The 22,883-nt window shown below is 46.4% G+C and overlaps 1 protein-coding gene across 2 annotated transcripts in view; it reads right to left on the minus strand.

Annotated features, from left to right (window-relative positions):
* LOC135244872 (spectrin beta chain, non-erythrocytic 1) overlaps positions 1-22,316 on the minus strand; it is a 109,229-nt gene extending 86,913 nt beyond the window's left edge. The window contains exon 1 of one of the 2 annotated variants that reach the window (XM_064317514.1): positions 22,151-22,316. The gene's annotated coding sequence lies outside the window, so the exon portion shown is untranslated. The remainder of the gene's footprint in view (positions 1-22,150) is intronic. The other variant, XM_064317513.1, reaches the window with a different exon arrangement.
* Between the last annotated feature and the right edge of the window lie 567 nt (positions 22,317-22,883).

Raw genomic sequence — 22,883 nt, forward strand, 5'->3', positions numbered from 1 at the left:
CTCCAGGACTGGAGTTAAACCTGCAGACACTGCGGCCCTCCAGGACAGGAGTTTGAGGGCCCCACCGTAGGAGATGCTGGAGCTTCAACCTTAATGGATCTTTATTTGCATTGAGGGAGCCCAGCAGTGTCAGTCCTCATTAAGAATTACTCGTTCTCTTTATTCACACCGCTCATTAACTGACTGTACATAACATCCACCTCAGGTCAGGCCACGGCGGGCTACGGGAACAAGCCTTTCTGCGTTAAACAAAAGCCGCTCCGCCAGCTCCGACGATGAAAGAAACGCCTTTTAAAAGCTGCCCGCAGTTTCGACGAGAGCCGGTCTCTTTCGGGGAGAGCGCGCTTTTGGAGGGAAAGAAAGCACGGCGCGATTGCCGCTCTTCCCTCCTACGCGCGGCGCCCGAGCGCCATGGCGATACAGATGTCACCCGCCTGCATCGGCTCAGCGGAGCGGTGAGCCGCGATACCGGCATCGCTCGGTTTCAGCGATAAGGAGAAAGAAAATACAAGTGTTAATCCATTACCCTCTCAATACGCTACAGTGCAGACTTTATTTCTCTACTATCGTATTCCAGAGGGGTCTATTACAAGGGGGGCACAGTCTCACTGTTGAGACACAGCTTAAACACTAGCACAGTCTCACTGCTGAGAAACACCAGCACAGTCTCACTGCTGAGACACACCTTAAACACCAGCACAGTCTAACTGCTGAGACACAGCTTAAACACCAGCACAGTCTCACTGCTGAGACACAGCTTAAACACCGGCACAGTCTCACTGCTGAGACACACCTTAAACACCAGCACAGTCTCACTGCTGAGACACACTTAAACACCAGCACAGTCTAACTGCTGAGACACAGCTTAAACACCGGCACAGTCTCACTGCTGAGACACAGCTTAAACACCAGCAGTCTAACTGCTGAGACACACCTTAAACACTAGCACAGTCTCACTGCTGAGAAACACCTTAAACACCAGCACAGTCTAACTGCTGAGACACAGCTTAAACACCAGCACAGTCTAACTGCTGAGACACAGCTTAAACACCAGCACAGTCTCACTGCTGAGACACACCTTAAACACTAGCACAGTCTAACTGCGGAGAGGCACACCTTAAACGCTAGCACCGACTCACATGATTGGTGGGAAGCGTGCCGCATGGGTTAGGGACCTGGGCGTGTGACTCAGAGGCTGCAGGTTCAACTCCCAGGTTGAGTACTGCTGTAGAACCCTTGAGTAAAAGTACTGTAAATCTCCAGCAGTAATTGTAATATGCCTGTATGTATAAATAAATAAATACATAAATCTTGTTTTCTTGCCAGGTCCAAGAACAGATTATCAATAATTTATGCACATCTTGCGAATGAAAAAAGTGGGCAACAGACACAACTCCCATCAGCCCTCAGACAGATGAAGACCTAGTTTCACATCTTCCACACTGACTAGGTTTTCAGAGCATTATGGGAACTGGATTGCGTCCAAAAGAAATTAAATGGAAAATCAAAAAGGAACTTGAAGGGAACATGAACACTTCAATAACGTGTGCTGTATGCATACACATTTAATACATCAGGAGCAGAATCTCTCGCTGATGTCACGAAAAAAAACCGTGGAAGGAAATTAAGATTTCTCTACTGTATAACAGTTTCTTTGCTTTTCAACATGCGGTCAACAAAACCTCAAAGTTAGGAAAAACACTCCAACATTCTGCTGCTCCCGTTTGATCAGTATCAAATGATCAGCCTGAGACACTGCAGAACCCATCCATTTCACTGAGACCCCAGCCTACATCTCTGACCACTGCACAACACGCCGCACATGCTGATGGATGCAATGGAAATCCCAACCAATCACGCACGAGCACTGCCCAGCCACCGGTCTGTCCCCATCCACCATAAATAAGCTACAAACTGTCCAATCACCACGCATACTGCACCCACACATCGCCGAGAAGCAGGAAGTGAACCCACAGCATTCTTCTCCATCACGGCGAATCACTGGGTGTCACAGAACACACAGAGCAGTGTTACGTGCTAGAGATCAGCAGTAGCTCAGCGCCATGCTCCGCCAAACGCCGGGTAAACCAGACTGCAGCCGCGCATGGTCGCATTCCTGCATGTCCGCTTCCCCTGCACTCGGTTTATGGCCCAGCTCAACCCTCAGGCTCAGCCTCTCTCCACGCCTGCTTTCCAAACACACCCCAACCCACCCCACCCCCCACCCACCCCACTGCCTCGTCCCAAATTCTGACTCAAAGCAAGGGAAATTACAACAAAGCTTGCTAAGTTTTTTTATTTTCTTCTTTCCTGTCAAAATAGTTTAATATCCTGTACAGAAGAGGGCCTAAAACAGATTTATGTATTTCCATGACCGTAGAAAGTGCTGTAACCCTGAACTGGGCGAGTGGGGGTGGGGGGGTTTCATGGGCAGAGTGGCAGTGACCTACTTAGTTTGTGACAGAAGCAGTTATCAGACCTAGGACAGAGACCATTTTAACACATCTGTGTTCGCCATTTAACATCCAAGACAGCATTTCCCACGTGTTCCAATAGATGCTGTAGAACTACATCAGTCACACCCTTCAAACACTGCCACACTGAACACCCATCACCTTTCATATAAAGTGTGGGTGGCAGTGTATTATAATGGCTAGGGAACTGGGCTTGAAACCAATAGTGTGGACAACTTAACACACCAGCACATCAACACACGCACAACGCACGCACACACGCACGCGCACGCACACACACACACGCACACGCACCAGCGCACCACGACGCACGCACATGCAACGCACGCACACACATCACCACACACACACACACACACACACACACACACACACAAATTGCCGTGTGAGTGAGGGGTCAGTCCCCCGCCACAGCTCTTTCAGTACCGTGATCCCTTCTCCGTCTGTAACCCTCCCCGCCTCCCCGCAGCTGAACAAAAAATTTAAATAAATCATAGGGACCAGTACATATGGACTACTGTCAACTCTACTTTTTTTTTTTTAAAAAGGGAAAAAAGAAAGTGGTTTAGCCCTGAACTTTGGGGCGCGTTTGCGAAACGAAACGCAGTGACCCGGTTCAGCGCGCCTCTCCATATGGCCGCTGCAGAACCGATCGTGCCTCAGCGACCGAAAGACTCCAGCAAAAAGAAGAAAGACGAGATGAGAGATGAATAAAATCCCAGCTGCCTTCTCCCCCTGATTTAAAGCATGAAGCCGAGAGAGAGAGAGAGTCTGGTTGCCATTATACTCCCACTCTCCAGCTAGCGCAAGAGCGCTCACTCCCACAGACTTCCTCAACTTACGTAACTCCCTCTCCCTGGCGCGCGCGTCATTCCTGCCAAATACCCAGCATCCCCCCCCCCTTTCACCACACACACTCCCCTCTCTCTTACCACCAACTTGCTTCTCTCCCCACCACCCCACCACTCTGCTCTTCCATTCTCTCACCCACAACCACACACTCTGCTCTTTCCCATTCTCCCCCCCACCACCACACACCACCACCACCACAACACTCTGCTCTTTCCCACTCCCCCCCCACCACCACCACCACCACACACACTCTGCTCTTTCCCACCCCCCCTCCACCACATTTACATTTCATCGTTTAGCAGACGCTCTAATCCAGAGTGACTTATGAACGTGCCCCACAGCGAGGCTGTCCACAGAGACGCCACGGCGATGAGTTATAAATGTCACAACTGATAGCGAGTGTCATCATGCTAGCGCGCAACATAACGCTAGGCACGGTGGAACGCGCAAGAGGGAAACTGAGGGCGTAGAGCTATGAGATGAAAGATAACACGGACAGACCAAAGGGCTTTTACTGCATGACATTACATTAGTGGCATTTGGCTGCTCATATCCAGAGTGACTTACAACGAGAAGACAAGTGCATAAATCGAGGTTAAGAGCAACAGTATCCCTAGAGGCGGGAAGTAAATACTCAAAAAACCACAAATGTGAAAACCCAGGATTGACTGAAAACTAGTTAAGCCTGTTAGGGGAAAACACAAGAGGATTACACGATGAAAGCCAAATAAGTACAAATGAACAAAATGAGATTGCAAGGCAAAAAAATATCAATAACAAACAATGCAATCAATCACTCCATATGGCAATTAGGGGGGACTGGTGGCAAAAAAGGGGGTTGAACAAACACTGTTATTTTGAGTGAAATGGGGGTGAGGATTGAGAGTGTACCCCAGACTGAAGACCCCCACCCCCCTCTCTGGGGGGACTGGCATTAACAGACAGCCCTGACCCCGCCCATTGCTCACACCCCAGAGGGCAAAGTCATTAGCAGTTAGCAGCGCGACAGCTGCAGGGGTGAGAAACGGGTGGTTTTGCTGGGGAAGGGGGGAGGGGGTGTGCAAACAAGGCACACTAACATCCCGGGAGAGGTCACACAGCCCCCCCTCCCTCCCTGTGCATCAGTAGCTGTCTGTTTACAAGCAGGGACTGTTCGCTACTACTGGGCCACCCATAGCACAGCAGGAAAAAAAACACTGGTGTTTTCACGTGGTATGATAGAAGAACCAGGAGCACAAAACCCACTCCATTAGCCAGCACATTTTCTGTGACCTGACTTATGAAAAGAACATTCTAATGTTGATGTCACACTCACTACTAGCGATTGAAATTGCTGAATTTCTAGAACACCGATTTAGAATTTTGAAAAAACATTCCAAAGAACCTACTGTTCAAAGGGTTAACCAAACATCAACACAGCTGCATACATGCCGAGCGCCCTAACGAGTGCAGCACAGGTAACAGGTGCAGCACTCAATCTGAGGCTACAGCAGCCGTCAGCAGGGATTCTATAGGTCAGTAGTTCACGCCGGAACACAACTTCTCCTGAGAAGGTTCCAAGACCATCTTGACAGCTGATAGGCCTTTGGAAGACGTCAAATACTACCGCAATTAGACTGCACTGTGGACAGAAACATAGTGGTAAAACCACTGATCTTACCTGCCCAGCTCCTGATATTGTTTCAGCAATGCTTTCTGGCCACCAGCCCCCCCTCCCTCTCTCAATTTGTAACAGTTTATTTTTATAAGTGCCAATCGCTGTAACCTCCACTATTGATTCAGGAGAGCAGACAAGTCTGCACTCTCCTCTTACCATGTGATGCCCACCGCCACTTCTTAACACACCACAGTAGTCTGAGGAAGACACACGTTAAGTGTGGCTCAACAGGTGGGCTTGCAGACACCTGATTGATCTGAATGGGGGGGGAGGTCAGTAACAAGCAATAAGCTGCTGTCACCCCAGCCTACTAAAACACCCCCCCCCCCCTCCACCCAGAAGATACTAGCGCCAACTGCACATCTCCCTGTGGGGCTGCTGGCCAGTCAGACCTGGCCCAGTCTGAAGCTTTGGATGTTTGACTCAATTGTTTGCCCACATTCACAAATCTCAAGGCATGCAAGGCATGCCACTCAACCCAGCCACAAACATCCCTGGATCGTCTCCTAAATTTAGCCAGGCTCGTCATCGATAATGCGGTCTTTATAAACGCATTGTGCATCTCTGCAGTTGCCCACGTTACGGACATGAACCACCAACTGCCCAGACGGTTTCAAAAATCCACACGGACGGCAGGAAATGTTCCAATTTAGCCTAGTAGCATTCACTACCCACATTATGTGGGTAGACAGTTTATTCAGCTGGCCGTCTCAGAATCCAAAGTTCATAAAAGAAAACTTTGAATACCTTGAGAAGACAACTGTCAGTGCAACCCATTAAAAACGTGTTTATTCTCTTACTGAGAAAGAAAAGAAGATATAGTTTATGTGCACGTTCCACTGAGTCTTCTTCCCCCCTTTTGTAATGTGTTTGAAAAGCTGGCTGCAGCAGGTTCAGACTGTTTTCTGTCTATATTTGTTCCTTCATCCCTTGCTGGTACAGTCGCCCACCCCATCGGGACAGGAACATCTGTGGCTGCCAATGATGTCCCAGCTGTTTGGGAGATGGAGCAAACTGTGGCCACAACCCATTCACAATAAGGTACTGGGAGGGGGAGAGGTGGATGTATGGGTGGGTGAGGGCGGGGGGGTGGGGGGCATGGGGTTATGAAACAAATGTCAGGAGTGGCAGTTGCCTGAAGGGTAACACACACACACACACACACACACACAGTCACGGCACATAGCTCCTCCTCTTGCTGGCAGAGTCATAGAATTTTTCCTGGTACTGTGTTAAATAATCATCATGGAAACATTACTATTATATTGTGTCTATATATGACACAGGGGATGAACCCAAGCAATTAATGTGTTTTGCTGCAGAACAATTTATGGTGTGTTACAGACAAATAATATAAAACCTCAAATTCTTTCAGGCATTAGACAAGACACTAAACAGATGGACTCTTCTTCATTGCTGACACCCAAACAGTGAACACAGGCATTAAACTGGTGCATAGTTGGAACCATTTTTCTCTCAACTCATTCTGAATACATAAAAATGTAACTACATTTTGTAAAACTGAAGAAAGAATAATGCAAATAGAGAAAGGACGGGCGAAAAAGGGAGAAAATGGACGTCTTTGGGTGGGGATCAGTGAGGAAGTAGAGGAATGTCGTGACCACATGGCAATCCTCCAGAAACTAAATACAGAGGAGCAGAGCAGCTGGGTTTTCCACCAGCACAGTACACACAATACAGATGTGAGTACACTCACTTCTACATGTGACACCAGCTATTCCACACAATACAGATGTGAGTACACTCACTTTCACATGTGACACCAGCTAGTCCACACAATACAGATGTGAGTACGCTCACTTTCACATGTGACACAAGCTAGTCTGGAAAGAGAAACTATTTTTCAGAACCCGAGTGGTCCGCTTATACTCGTTAACTAAAAAATGACCGATTCCCAAAAACACATTACGGAAACAAAAAGACAAAACTTCAAGTAATGGTGAAAATAGGTTCACCAATTTTGATCACCAAATACCATCATACTGTCTGTCTACCAGGGCCGCTGTCTCAGATTTTGCTAAAAAAAAAAACTGTAGGGAGTCCTGGATCAAACTTCATATCCACTGACTACATACATATTTGGTAAAGTATTTCAAAATACAAAACCTTTTATATATATTATTTATTCTATATATATATATATATATATATATATATATATATATATATATATATATATATATATATAGCCCTTTTCGACTTACGATGGGCAGTCCCCTGTAGCCAGGGTGGGGGGTCCTGGGACCAGAGAAAGATGAAAAGCCGTGCTCTAGTGGGAATGTTGTTGGGTTGCGTGAGTAGAGCACTCTGAAGGAACAGAGACCAGTGGATGGTTTCCCATGAGGAAAGCATGCTGGGAAGGGTCTGGAGAAAGGAGACTGCAGGACTCCATCCTCCGGCCACAGAGAAGACGTGGGAAAATGCCCTGTTGGGTCAGGTGGGGTCTACGCTGCAGTCTGTGGTAAACACAGGACACCTAGGAAATCTGGGTTCAGAGGTCAAGGGTGAGAGGTCAGGGCACTAAGCAGCCCAAGGCAAGGGGACAAGCACAGGAACTGTCGAAGCACTGAGATGGTGACAGGGCATATGTAACAAAGTGTCCTTAATTTTTCAGTTTGGAGGATCTGGCGACATCTGTGGTGACTGGTGGTCACGGTAGTTCATTTTCACACTCCAAATACTAGAGTTCCATTTGAACCGAAGCTATTACTAGGAGTATGTAGAGTGCTTATTTTTCTTGGACGATAATCCAACGGTAGCGTATTTTTAAGAAAGAAGACTGCCTAGAGACAAGCAACAATTTTTGTCTGGTAATACTGAGCAACATATCAAACCTCTTTCACATTCGGCAAGCAAGTTCCTGTGCGTGCGTCAGCAATTTCAGAATGGAAACGCATTAAATCAATATTGCTATAAAAATGCCACCATGAAAAGGCATCAAATATGGCATTTTTTAATATAAGAAATGAAGGATTTACACTTTAAATACTATACAAACCCTAGGTCCCCATGTTACAGTAACACGGACTGTCCAATGAACCAGAAAATCAAGCTAAATCCAGGGCTGCTTATGAAAGACCCAAAAACTGGTATGTGGGAGATTTCATAGAAATCAGGACTTATGTGTGTCGTTTATTAACAATAATAAAAGCTGATAGATGTCAACGTCACAGGCAGACTGATATGGGCGGGATGGCAAAGATAGAAAAAAAACACAAAGGAGGGAGTCCAAGAGCTTGTGCAACAGGACGTGAGGCCGTATGGTACAAAATGGCTGACAGAGAAGAGCAGTTTTCTAAGAGCGCTGTTCTTGACACTTTTGATCACAAATTCCCACCGTAGTAATGCTGACCATCACAAATCTGTACACCTAATATCCAGATACCTCGATATATCCATTTGGGTACTTTTTATCCATTTCATGAGAGCAGGAGAGAGGGAGGAGGAGAGAGAAGTCATTACAGAGGGAGGGAGGGCTGTACAGAATTGGAGTAGGAGCACAGAGCCCTCTTGGGGTGAACTAAAATTTTCTGGCATTCAACCAAGAAGCCACCAATTAACCAAATGCCTACAAGCAGAGTCCTTTTGATGATTTTTATGCTGCATTAAATAATCGCACAAATGAGCGGTCTAGGAGTGAACTAAATGTGGCTTTCCCATTGGAGGAGGCCGAGACAGACCGGCTGTGCGGCGGAACTGGCGGGGGCGACGGGCGTTACCCATGGTTACCCATGGCGGCTACACCCTCTCGGCAAAAGCTACATACTAAAAATACACTGAAAATAAACATCGTCACAACATCGCAGGAATTCCCAACATATGAGAGGACATACAGTCTACTACCATTTTTGGATATTACAATATATTTAAATATTTAAATCCACTCCTTACATACAAACATAGCAAATGGACCACGACCATGGCTTGGATTGGCTTTCTGAAACCAACACATTACATCAGCCAGACACAAAAAAACAGGCACTACAGTACCCAAGAATGAGGGTGGGGGGGGGGGCAATGTTCCCTGAGGACAGGCACTGCTAAGAGCCCCTTATCCTGTGCTCCATTTTGCATTTCCCCTGTGACTATGTGTTTTGCACAGGGGGCACGGAAACCGGCCTAAAGGAAGAAGCGAAGAGCGATGCTCGAAAGGAAACCCGGTCGGTCTCTTCTGAAGATGACCTCATCTTTTCCACATCTCCCCGGCGCTGTCAGAATCCCCGCCGGCACGGCAGGCCCGATCGGGGAGCGGGACGGGTTCACCGTTAAGTGCGCAGAGAACGCAGGGGGACGAGGGCTCCTCAATCACGCGTCAGTCACGCGCGAGGGGTCCAGGCAGAATCAAACTTCCAAACGGAATTCGCTTCTGCATCCTTGGTTTTTTTTTTTTTTTGTGCAGGGAATTGTCAGTTTGCATATTCCTGACACATACGTGGGCAAAGAGGCTACGCATTGGTTCCCCGCAGCGCTGGAACAAGCTTCCCACGGTGGTCAGGAAGTGCTGGCCATCATACGCCACAGAATGAAGACCCGCTTCGTCAGATCGCACCGCCGTATGTGTCAGAAGTGACCCCCGTGGAAAAGTGACATGCGGGTCATTTTTCACTTTTAGGAAAGTATTATGCGCCATTAAGAGGTTGGTAAAAATAAGGCCAATAAAAGGCCAAACCCACCACTGGTAAAATACAACAGATGCTACACTGCAGATGCATCAAAGATGTGGTGCGTGTACAGAAACATTTGGAAATGGTCCTATGAATCTTGGGGGGAAAAAAAAAAGAAGCTTGCCGATAGTGTAAAGATGAGTTTCTGAATTGCGACAACAAATTTTTTTCAAAGATTTTTGAACAGATTTTTTCTTTGTAGAGGGGCCCAAATCGGCGTGCTAGTTTTAACAGAACGGGCCATGCAGAGCCCATCATACGTCTTCACTTGACACGCTTTGGAGAACCCAAATATTTATTTACTGTGCCAGGGTGACCTGGCAGTGCATTTTGGGAGAAGGCCTTGTTCTGGGCTGGGTGTAAACAACGGTCATAAAAATACACGCATCAATGAGGAGCCCCATTTGATCTGATTTCCTCTGGGCCTTTGAAGCTGAGCTCGGGCATGTGGTGCACAGCACGTACAGGCTGTTCTGGTCTGGGACCGGGGGGGGGGAGGACCCATGCTGGACTGGGGCCAAATGGGAGGGAGGGGGAAGCAACGCCCTCGGATGGATTACGTGCGCAATTATGTCTCCCGAAGGCAGTGGGGGCCCCAGGGTGCACAGCTGGGCGTGGTCTTTCCTGCTCTGCTGGAGGACTTCAATGAACGCTGGCCTCTGGGAGAGAGAGGAGACATCCCATAACAGCACACCCCATCCATCCGCCCGAAGGAAGCTTAGCACCAGGACTCGGGAAGTTCCAACAGACTCCCACTCGACCAGGAATCCCAATGAAGAGCTCAGTGTAAGGGTGTGGATGGCCCAGTACGAGGATAAAAAAAATCTGTTCTCCATCTCCAGTCTTTATTTTGGCGTAGAGGCATTAACGAACGGGTCTAGTCAGACAGAACTTCACTATGGTGAAGCAAATGCAAAGAAAGTAATGCTTGAGGCGTGGAGTATGAGATTTGGATTATAGGGAACAGGTGTTGAACAAGAAGCGAAAAACTTCAAAGAACAAAGCAGTTCTAGTGCCCCCACATAATTTTGGGAAGGTCCTTCCAAAGTTTAGGAGACCTGAATCTAAACGTACTGCTGCTGATTTTTAAGTTTACAATTCTGGGTACATCTAGGTAGCCAGAAGTAGTGCAATGTAGTGCAATTAATGAACTTAGCAGCAAGTCATTATGGCAGTGGGTCAGCTGGGTGTCTATGAAACCTGGAAGCCCTGGCTCTGGAAGACGTGACTGCAGAGTCTTTAGACCAGGGATGGTCAACCCTATTCCTGGAGATCTACGGTGCTGTAAGGTTTTAACTCCAACCCTAACAAAGCAGACCTAATGAAAACCAAAGGGACGGCAGATCTCCAGGAACAAAGATTTGGCAACCCTGCTTCAGACCCAACCAGGAAATCAGCTCCGTTTTCTTAACATTAAGAGTTGAAACATTCGCGATAGGGTGAGACCAAGCGCAATACTGCGGTGCTGGACATGGCCCAACTGCTAACGTTGCACAGGAAACTCCCGTTACCGACGGGAAGTTCCCGCAGTTTGGGAAGCAGAGAGGACGGGAGGGGCGCAGGGGCGGTGTATCTGGCGAGTTTGGCGAGGTGACGCTAAGCGCAAGCCTTCCGCTTCTCCCCCCGCCGAACAAGTGCCGTGATTCTGAAGGAACGCCAGGCGATAAGGGGGATCGGTGAGTGCTCTGCAGAACGTCGCTTGATAAGGTCCAGGGTTTGGAAAAGACAGCAGGAGACTAATTTAGATGCCCCAGCCCAATTTGGAAACTGGCACAAGGGGTAGGGCTTGGGGGGAATGGGGAGAGGACCGAGTTCTCGTGTCCCAGCACAGACCAAGCCCTAAGGTAGCCTCCAGGCAGCTATGGAAAATAACAATCTCATAGATTTTGCATTGTATTGCTTAAAAAAAGCGATCAATTATATGCTTATGACTTACTTAAAATGTGCTCAAGATATGGGAGGATGGAAAAGGTTATTGGGGGGGGGGGGGTCCAATAATGCTAAAGATAATATGTAGCTGTCAACCACTCACTGTCACAATATCCCATCTTCACTCACAAAGTAATCTCAGAATTGGACACAAGTCTTTTGGCTCCAAAAAAAAACAGCAATGTGTCTCAAATCACTACCATCTGTAATCCCGATCTAGGTCAGAGCAGAACTCTGAGTTCCAAACTCTGATCACGTATCTTTATAAAACTGCAGGGTGCTGCATGGACATGAATAGGCACATGCTGTCACAGCAATGAGCCACTCATCGCAAACTGCCTAATTTTGCTTTGACTGCCATTTTGAAAATGACAATTCTTTGCTCTTCACTGCAGTATTCTCACTGTCATGTCACACAGCCAATGATGTAAGCCTTCAACTGTTGGCCGAGCACCTGTAAGAAAATGTTTTTTAAAAGTTTAGTTTCATTTTTTTTATTTTGTGCCATCTGTGCCTGAAACAAATCTTGGGCTGATTCTGAGACCATTCTGGTGTGTCGAGCTGCATGAGTCTAAATAACCAAAAATGTTCAGCTCCTATGCTTTCTCTGTACAAGACCACAAATGCTGGATCTGACTTCAGACGTGGGGGGAGGGCGGGGGGGCAGAGGAATGGGCTGAAGTTAATGAGATTTCCCTGAAAAACACGACATTTAATGAAAGAGGAATCTCATGATTCCTCTCAGATGACCACTGAGGAGTCAACCTCACCGTCCTGGCTCAGCTTTCAGAAAAATCATTTTTCAGGCTGAGACTGCTGACCCCCGTCATAGAAAAGTGACCGCACATTTTAAAGTATAAGCGTTTATTCAATTTCTAACCTACAACGGTTTTAGGCAAAGGAAAACTGACCCCAATCCAAAAACCCTACAGTATAACACACAAACCGTTTTTTTTATTCTATGGAAAATTGACCACGATCCCAAAAACCTAGATTACAAAACGTGGGTCATTTTCCCTTAAAGGAAGTCATTTTTCCAAGATAGACACAGGGGTCATTTTTGTATATAGAAAATTGATCCACCGGTCTGTTTTCCATGGGGTCAGATTTCTATGATACTGGTATTGCCCTAGTCAGATTAACATCACCAGTTAAAGGACATGTTTCAGAGCGTTCCTGAGGCCCCAAATCCTAGTTCCCATGATTGGGGTGGGGGGTGGGGAGGGGGTTTATTTCTTGGAAAAGGACACCCCTGGGCAAAGCTTCTTAATATTCCCAGGACACCGCCAATTTCCTTTCTGACTTCCTTTCCCCACTCTCTGTGCTAAAAAGCCAAACTTGGCTCTGCTTAACGTCCACCACAGCAGGGTAACATGAGAACAAACACACTCATCACAGCCGAGGAGCGTGAAACTGCAGCGGAGCACTTTGTTATGGTTGTGCTGAATGGCCTGTATGATAAACTAGCTTGACTTCTACGCTAGCTCAGTTCCGTTCTGTCGAGTCTGACTGTGCCACAGGGGCTTGAGGAGAGCTGGGGTTGCGGGTTCCAGACCGTTCCCCCTACCGTGCTTTACCACAAATGAGAGATTTCTTGTATCATGAAATATGACAAGGATGAACCCTCTCCCAAGTTTCTCAGGTAAAGCCTGATGCCTATCAAAGACCACTTAACCCATATTTATTCCTATTTAGACACTCATAATTGTGACAGTAATGAAGGACGAACTGGCCTTGTAACTGAAAGGTTAGAAATGATTACCAGGTAAGACACTGCAGTTGTATCCTTGAGAAAGGCACTTCCACTGCTTCAGTATATATACAGCGCTATAAATTGATACTAAGTAAAAATGTGAAAAGCTGTGCAAATCGCTCTGGATAAGAGCTTGCTAAATGCCTTAAACGTAATAAATGCAAAATGAATGTTAGAATGGTATCCTCATTAATACTGCATGACGATACTACAGGAAGTTATATCCATGTCAATAAGAAAAATGATCAAATTTACTGCGTGCCTTGTGACGAGGTGGTAAATACCTAACTTCTAAAAGCAGCCAAATAATAATTTAATCTCCCTCAGTGTCCATGCCTCCTCAATTTATGAAGTTATCACAAAGAACTGCTACCGGTATGCAATGCAAGTACAAAAACACAGAGTAGCTTCTCAAGGGAGTTTCTGTCGTTAGCTGGTACACACCGAACAAATATGCTAAATCGCCATCTTGAACGGGGCAAAGCCGAACAGCAGATCCGCCGCTCTCCAAACGTAACCGGGTTGGTGAACACCAACGGCGGCACTGGCACCAAACTCACAGGTTAACGGCATACCCAAAATGAACCGGGTGCAATGGGAACACAGTATAAGCTTTAGCCTACATGCTGCGGTCACTTTTAGCACAGTGCACAAACAGATCCCAGATAAATTCCCAGCCGATTGACTAATCTCTCATTTCTGCAGTTTCTCTCTGGGCCTGGACTGTGTTTGAGAACACCAACAGCTATCCCCTGTCACTAAGCCCACCAGCCTCCACACACTAAGCCCCTGGTTATGAAAGATGTTCTCCAACTTAACTCCGTCCAAAGCAATATTTTCCTTCGCAATTCTCTTAGCTGACAGTATAAAGGGAGAACAAAAAGAGGGATGGTAGCCGGTAGCCTCTGCTTTCTTTTGAACAACGCGAATAACGCGTTAACACTGCAAATTCAAAAAGATCTGCAGTCTCAAAAGGAATATGCAAGCGGTGTGGCTCTTGATTTTATTTGTAGCGCTGTCTTCCGACTACACGGGGTGATCAACACACTGATGTTCGGGGCGGGCATATTTAAAACTGCTGTACGCTGATGATATTAGAACACTTTTTACTCACCGAACACAAACCTAGAAAAAGCAGCAATAGAATACACAAGCAAGCGCAACACGAATGAAAACACATTTTCTGCAATATTGCACGGCACAGAAAGCCTGGTGACTAATGCAGAAGCAAACAGGGTTTTTAATAACTCCTGTCAATAACACCGCTGCTTTATACAGTGATGTCAAAGCGGCTCTACTGTTAATAAAATGGGAACAAAAATGTTTACAATTTTTCATCTCTTAAAGGAATCACTGACCATTTGGGGCTTTGATGTTTTTTTGAGGGAAATTGTTTAAATTGTAATACATTTTTGACTGGCCCAGATTGCATCTGTACTTTTTGTCAGAAAATTCAAAGTATCTAAAATGTTCAATAGACATAAAACTGTCTTGGTCAATGGAAAACATGAACTACTACAAACGTACCACAAAATAAAAGAGTAGGTTTTTGGAATGCTTTTTTTCAAAATTCTAAGTTAGTGTTCTAGAACCCCACTTTCAGTTACCAGTAGTGATTGTGACATCAGCATAAGAATATTCAGTTAATAACATTCTAATCATATATTTATCTTGCAGCTTAACGGGTAAAACTAAAGATTAATCACGTGTGTCCATAAAGCATGGCAGTATAGTGCCCAGTATACTGTCACAGCCGTGACTAAGTTGTCCAAAACAGACACGCTCAATCCAGTGCGAAAATTGAGTTAACTTTAATCCCACCCCCACAGGGTCAGCCCAGTAGAGCGTAGAGGGGCCGCCGGTTTTCCCCACCAGAGACGGGGATTTTGAGTCAAACCGCTCTCTCCCTCAGAGGGTCGTCTGCGTTCCCAGACTCGGGATTCGGGGAAAGGCGTTCGGAATTTTCCCAGAGGACAGCTGAGGTAACATCCCTGAAATTGCAGGAATGTTAGCGTTTCAAACGGGGAGGTGGGGAGGGTGGGGCGCATGGGTTAACCCGTACCCCTGTGCCCTGCCCCCCCCCCCCACCCCCACCTCTCTGCAGAACACCCTTTTGGTGACCGTATCAGGCCATATGTCCCTTGTTTGTTGTCCTGCGATGACAGCTGTCCCGTCACCCTACCACCTCCCCCAAACCCCCACCCCACCACCGCCACCACCCCCACCAATTGTCACTGCACCACGGCCATCCACAGAGTCTACTGCAGGGCTCAACGAAAATTTATTTTTGATGCATCCCAATTAGTTGATGTGCCCCTGAATTATTTCTGCAGTTAGCGCGCATAAATTTTCAGGATCAAATGCTCATAAAATGGGAGTGCTGTATAGCCCAGTACAGACTCCTAAGACTCTGAGCTCCTGTATTCCCCCACTCTCTCTGCTTCATACCCAGGCCTGTAAGAGGCTTTCAGATGGTAACAGGAGTCCCCCAGTCCTCCATTACAGCACAAAGCATGTAATGTCATTGGATTGTACTTGATCACACCGTTTAATGAATGTTAAGAAGATGCCTCAAATTGGATTGCACTGCTGTGAAAAACAGAGATGGCACTTTCAAAATTAAAGGGATAGTCCACTTTCTGGGTTTTTTTTAAATATTGTTTAGCTTTAGTGAATGTTGTTTATTGTTGATTGGCCAAGACAGTTTCTGTGTGTGATGAAGAACATTTTAAAAGGGCCTATGCAAAGGAGTTTCTGTAAACCTTGCAGGTTTAAAATGGCAGGTAATGGGCACTCTAGGTTCAGGCATGAAAATATCCTACAAGCTCAAAAGCAGCTTGTAGCCTACATCAACATTATGCCTCCAGAAGTTGTATGTGTGTACATTACCATATTATTTAAAAAAATAATTACATTTAATCTAATTTTAGGTTGGAACCATTTCCTAAAGCGCATGCAATCTGTGACCGCTGCTCTGAAGGAAAAGAGTATCAGTGTGATATAAAAACTGATGTCCTGTTGTGCTTAAAACCACAAACCCCCAAATTCCCTAGACCTGCCACTGCAAAGCCTCTCAATAACTAAAATATCATACATCACATACAAAACCTATCTTCAAAAACATACACTAAACCAATCTAATACGAAAAAACCCCAGCAAATGAAGTGTAATATTTTTTTGAATACAGAGCTGAGCATCTGGTGAGTCTATAGAATCTGTTACCTCCACCTGATCCTAGATCACAGAAAACACTGCAGAGCAAACAATTTCATGAAATATACAATGGTTCAAAGCGTGAAAAAATATCGCCTACATACCATAGTCTTCAAACACTAAACAATACAGCCCTTTACAAAGGAACAGACATTTATGTTCATACTGTAAAATTTAAAAACGCACTAAAGTTGAACCTGTGGAGGCCAAAGAATGCCAATCTCATTCTCACCAATCACTGAAATCAACAGAAAGAGTAAAATGAAACACTGGGAAATGGGTTGTGTTCCCCTACATTTCAAAAAAGGTTTTGCCCTCAAGAAACCTGACTCTCAATCTCCAGGAAATCGTCAACAAGACTCCAGTGGCATGGGGGGAGAAACAGGTGCTGCTTGCCGCCAGCTGGGTTCACTGCTGCCATTTTAGTCACAAAAAACGTACTCAAATCCAGCCCTCAGAAAGCCGCAGAGAAAGCCAGTACATGTGAGAGATTGAGAGAGAGAAAGGGAAAGGGAAAGAGAAAAAGAAAAAAAGAGAGAGAAAGGGAAAGGGAAAGAGAAAGAGAAAAAGAGAGAGAGAGAGAGAGAGGGAAAGGGAAAGGAAAAGAGAACAAGAAAAAGAGAGGGAAAGGGAAAGGAAAAGAGAACAAGAAAAAGAGAGAGAGAGAGAAAGGGAGAGAGAGAGAGAGAGAGGGAGAGAGAGAGGGAGAGAGAGAGGGAGAGAGAGAGGGAGGGAGGGAGAGAGAGAGAGAAAGAGAGGGAGAGAGGGAGAGAGAGAGAGAAAGAGAGGGAGAGAGGGAGAGAAAGAGAGGGAGAGAGGGAGAGAAAGGGCTGCAGGTGAGACGATACAGACAGAAGGGCTCTATATTTAGCCTCGTGCTGCAGAGGGGCACGGCGGCCAGTTTCTGTCGCGCTGTCCCGTTTGCTATCTGCAGTCAAGACATCCCGGCACATTCCGCCCCTCCCCGACGGCGAGGAGACCCACTTCCTGCCTGACGGACCCGCCGCCCGAGTCTCTCCTGCGTCCCAAGGTGACCCCACCCCTCGCCTGGCCCACGGAACTAGCGCATGCGGAGGAATCCGGAACGCCGGCATGCTTCCGAGCCTGCGCATCCCGAACCGGCAGAACAACCGCAACCATGACTTGAACAGGAAATGCGTCAAACACCAGGGCCGGTACCATTAAACGTGACCACAGCATATAGGCTAAAGCTCGACTGAACACACCCCGGCCCCATCCCCCAAACCATCTGACAAAACATCAACCTCTGTGGGCTGCTGTGCTCAGGAGGGTCAACCTGGTATTAAGACTTCAAAGAAACTCGTTGCAGACTATCATCTGCAAGAATGGCATCAAGTTCAAAACTAGACTGTGAACCATCTTTTGCACCGATTCAGTCAATCCACCCACATTCCGCAACCATTTCTTTCAAATTACAGAACACATGATGTGACGTCTATACTGTCCTTATCCTGTGACGGAAGGAGGGGGTGGTCCAATTTCTCTCCAACCAGTAAACCTCAAACACGTGAAGACAGTAAGATGATTCTCACGCCTGATACGCAAGGGCTGATGATTTTTTCAGCTCTCTTCTCTCTAAAAGGACTCAGTATTGACAGAACCCATCACTGAGATGGGCTGTGTCAGCTAGAGCAGGCTCAGGGCTCAATGCTGCCAGTGTTCACGCAAAGCCAAAGCACTTCTACGAAGAGCCCAATTAGGAAATTCCAGGAAACGGGCAACTTAATTCAGCGTTTTCGTTCATGCGCATCTTGTTAAAATAATGCCAGTGTCACATTTGGCAATGAGCTTGTATCTCAACGTGCTGAAAAACTCCTCAGGCAGAAGACCTGCTTGCATGCAGACTGAAACAGAGACTGCAATGCTGTGGGGACACTCGGATGTCATCCTACAGTCGCAGTAAATATGACCACAGCCATTTCAGGAGTCCTTGGAAGTCCACTAAAGGGGAAATGAGCTCGGAAGACTCCAGCTATCGGAAAACGATCTGAACGTGCAATATGCGAAAGCCACAGAAGAGCAAAATCGAGGACACTGTGTGGCATATGCAGGGCAGACTGACCGCTCTCCTTCAAAAAAAAAAAAAGGAAACCAAAGGCAGACCGCGATCCAACCTGCGCCGCAGGCAGAAGCCCAAGCCCGCGGTAAACGGCGGGGCTGTGATGTCTGCATGCGGCGTCACCCTGCCGACGGCGTCCCGTTTCAAAAGCCGCCGCGGCACGAATGAAAGGCCGAGCGTTCGGCACCGCCGGTGCACGCCCTCGCCCGCCGGGTTCAAACGCCCCCGCGCAGCGGGCACTCCTGTTGGCACGGTAACTACTGCCCGCCAGGAGAGAATCGCGTCTGCCCGCCGCTTTCGACAAACAGGCCTCGGTCGAGGGCCTGATCAGATCCCCCCCCCCCCTCGAGGGGCAATTAAGGAATTCCATGTCGTGCTAATTGCCGTGGCGAAACGGGGGAACAGCGGGCCGTGCTCACGGGGCACAGGCGGAGGACGGGGCGGAGCCAGGCCAGGGAGACGGAGCAGAAACAGAGCGGTACAGACGGCCTCTTTGGTCGTTTTGACTGGCGCGGCAGAGCAGGAAACAAACGACTAAACCGAACAGAAAAGGCTAGCGGAAGACTAAAGGGAGTAAAGGGCAACATATTTAGAGCTTCAGCAAAGTGAGGATGATTATGGGAGACCAACTCTTCTATTTTCACCTGGGTGGACCATGTAGTCAGCCATCAGCATCAAACTGGCATAATGCCTCATTACACAGAGAGAGCAGCCAAACTGTCAGGACCACCCTCCACAGTCAATCACTTCATATGCTCTTTGACATCCTAAAAGAAACTAGCAAGCACCTCAGTTTGAAACCCTCACAAACAACACATATTAAGAAAAATCTACTTTTTCAGACAGCCAAGAAGAGAAACTAAGAGCAGCTACGCTACTACAAATCTATTTTGCAACCTGCCAGAAACTCAAGTGGAATTTTGGCACCACAGCCAGGCTACTTTGTTAAGGACCACAGGAAGTTAGGCCACATCCTGCAGAGATTAATTCAGCTCCCAACACTGCAGCAGTATAACATACTTCCCAGTTCAATGGTTTTCCCTTGAAAGACGATCGCTCACACCAGCCCAGGGTGACAAAACTTACGGCACTGTGTGGAGCCAAATGGTGACCAGGAAGTAACACGTTCAGATGATCATGTCGATTTCAATCTAATCCAATACTTGACAGAGAGCCAAGCCACTTCTCAACAATTTCTTACTAAAGGCACAAGAAGAATATGGACACAATAGAAGAATACGGGGATGTCTGACTGCCTAGGCTTTACAGACGGTTTCTAATTTATTAAATCGCACAGATTTTAAAAAATTTGAGTAATTTCTCAAATATTACCAAATAGCTTATGTTGACATACAGTATAGCCTGTACTTTAAAACCACAACCATTTTATCATGTGGATCAAAACATTGGCATTGTGTAAATGCAAATAAGTGCTTTTAATCCTGGTTTATAGCAAGGCTTTGATGAGTTGCACATGCAGGTGGCTATATTTCGTTTTTGCCTGAAGACGTGTTTTTGCCTTAATCATACAAGTACAATACATACATGGGGCCACAGGTTTAGCATCCTAAAAATATAATGCACTGTAACAATGGTATTTTCAATGAATCTTTGAAAATTTTCCTGTTAAATTATGTGCAGTGACCCACTCTATAGGTCATATCTGCACGGAAACGAAAACGTCTATAAAGGCTGCAAAAGAGTCAACATGTCCAACGGGTCAACCTAGATTTGACGCCAACCCCAGAACATTATACTAACATCCATATTTGGATGTCTGCACACAAGCTTACACATGACATGTCAATAAACTTGTTTAAGCCGACTCGACTCGCAAACGTACAAGGTCGGCTGACGTGAAAGGCGTGGGACCACGGTTTAAGAGTGTCACTGAACTGGAATTTATTATCATCACTGTTTCACACATTAATACCTTCTCTCAAAGTCGAACATACTGTAGCCTAGTTAACGCAGTTTCCTTAAGCCACCGTAAAGTGTGACCACTCGATGCTAAGGAGTGGGCGAAATTTCCTCAGAATTAAAAGGATGCAGTTCCCACAGACTTTCCACAGAAACACGGATCACGGTTGCTAAGGGATGCAGGAGGCCGAAGTCTGTTTACACACGAGCATGTCTTCTGAGAACTTATCATATAATCGTTGCCCAGGATTTTGCTGTAAAGCTTTCCCGTGCTTATTTTTAAGAGTAACTGGGTTTGTTAATCTGTTAGCCCGCTCCCGAACAGCGTGCCTCGTGTTAGATTAATGTTCAAAAGCCGCAGGCTGGACCGGGTCTAACCGCATAGTGCTGCAGCGCCGCAATGTTTTATCCAGTGTAACTACCTGGAAGTGCATCAAAAAGGCCAGACACAAAACTGTTAGTTACAGTGGGCTACCCCGTAACCGTCGCCAACAATGACAATAAGAAAGCCAAGACACACATATATACATAGAATCGTTGGGTTTTATCATGTGTGATATAGCGACATCCATCATTCGGGCGGGGTGTGTTTTTATTTCATGCATGACAACCGCAAAACGCCAACCGCTGGATATTGCTCGCTAAGCTGACCTTCTCCTTTGATGCGCAGTTGTAGGCTAGGCTACGTCCTTCTGACACCGCAAGTGAAATGCAAGTCCAATTGTGCGACCCGTCAAGATCGCTAGGATTGTTTTCATCACGCATAAGCAACTCGAACGCGTTTCTACCCGGAGCGCTGACGCCATTGACTGCAACAGTGTGACTGCGTTTATATCAGCAAAAAAAATCCTAAGGATGGAAGATGCAGTATTGCTAGCAGACCACATTAAACGAAGAAAAAGTCTACCTCAATCCTTTTGAAAAATGTGCCTAATATTTTGACCCTAAGGATAGGCTGTAATTGCCTACTTTGTTTTCCTCCCCCCTTATCCTCACGGAATGGATCTTGGAGCACAACGAAACTCAAGTCATTTGAATTCAACATCACGCTCCGACACCAGCCGTTATCGGTAGATCCGCACGGCCACGCCTATTTGCATCCTACAGTTATCTCCTGCTACCTGTAATGAAAACGTCCATGTTGTGACGGTGAACTGTACATACAGTAGGCAACGGGGAAATGCGTCTCGGATGCAAACATAATATTCAGTGGTAGCCGACACGAAATACACTGGTAGGCTCAATCTCCTATCCCCATCAAAAAATAACACCATTTTCCATTTTCGGACAAGACAAATGCTTAAGACAAAACCACCAAACACCTCAGAAATTGTCGTTCTTCAATGCTCTGCTGCAAATTTCACTACGATCTGCGTTCAGTTTTGATACTGGCTAGAAGAAACCCACATAAACACATCCGATTTCAAATTATTCCTCGTGCGGGTCTAACCATTACTTCCAACTTAGCAACACCAGAAAAGCCATTTTATTCCACCAACGTAAACCGCGCTGTTTGAACAGTTTACACCGTTTGGGATGCTACACATATATCTAAATTGAAGCTTCTTCAGATATTTGCTACTTACCAATCGACGGATATTTCAAGAAGTTTGCCACCGAACAAGCCCACGATGCACGCCTGAGTGCAGTGCAGGGTGATGAGAAAGCAACGAGCGACTGGAGGAATCCGCACGCACCGCCTCCTTCGCTCCAACACCAACGCCAACTGCTGCACTGATTTAGAGAGGGGCGGAGAGATCGCACTTCAGCGTCTACTCACGGACTGAAAAGCCCCAGTTCAAGACAGATATATACGAAATAAAAGTGAATGTTATCAGTTTGGAGACAGTATAAAATCGCCGCTCCTTCAAAACAAAAGGCGGCACGTGTGTGCAAAAAGAGAAATAAGTAAGCGATGCTTCTGGACAAAGTTTAGAAATTGAGAGTGCGCAAACCCTTAATGATTCTCACAGCGCCATGTTTTCCAAGGTAACGAGGTGCGAAACCATGCAGTATGATGTGCTTCGCTCACATGTTGAAAGTGGTTTGTCTGTTTGTCAGTGTTTTCTTCTTGATTACCGTTTATAAGTCATTGTTACTGAAGTATATTAGAGAAAACGTTTTGAACATCACATATTTTATTGATAAATAAGGTGCTTTTGTTCAATCTGGCAAATGCATAGGATGCACAATGAACGCTTTAAAATCGAAGATTAGGATTTACAGAAACTGACCAGAGGGGGGCGCTTATCATGGCTTCTTTTAGGGCAGGTCAGGGATCTCAAAATTCAGTACTGGAATGGCTGCAGTGTCTGCAGT

The sequence above is a fragment of the Anguilla rostrata genome, chromosome 18 (genome assembly GCF_018555375.3).
Source record: "Anguilla rostrata isolate EN2019 chromosome 18, ASM1855537v3, whole genome shotgun sequence".
NCBI lineage: Eukaryota > Metazoa > Chordata > Actinopteri > Anguilliformes > Anguillidae > Anguilla > Anguilla rostrata.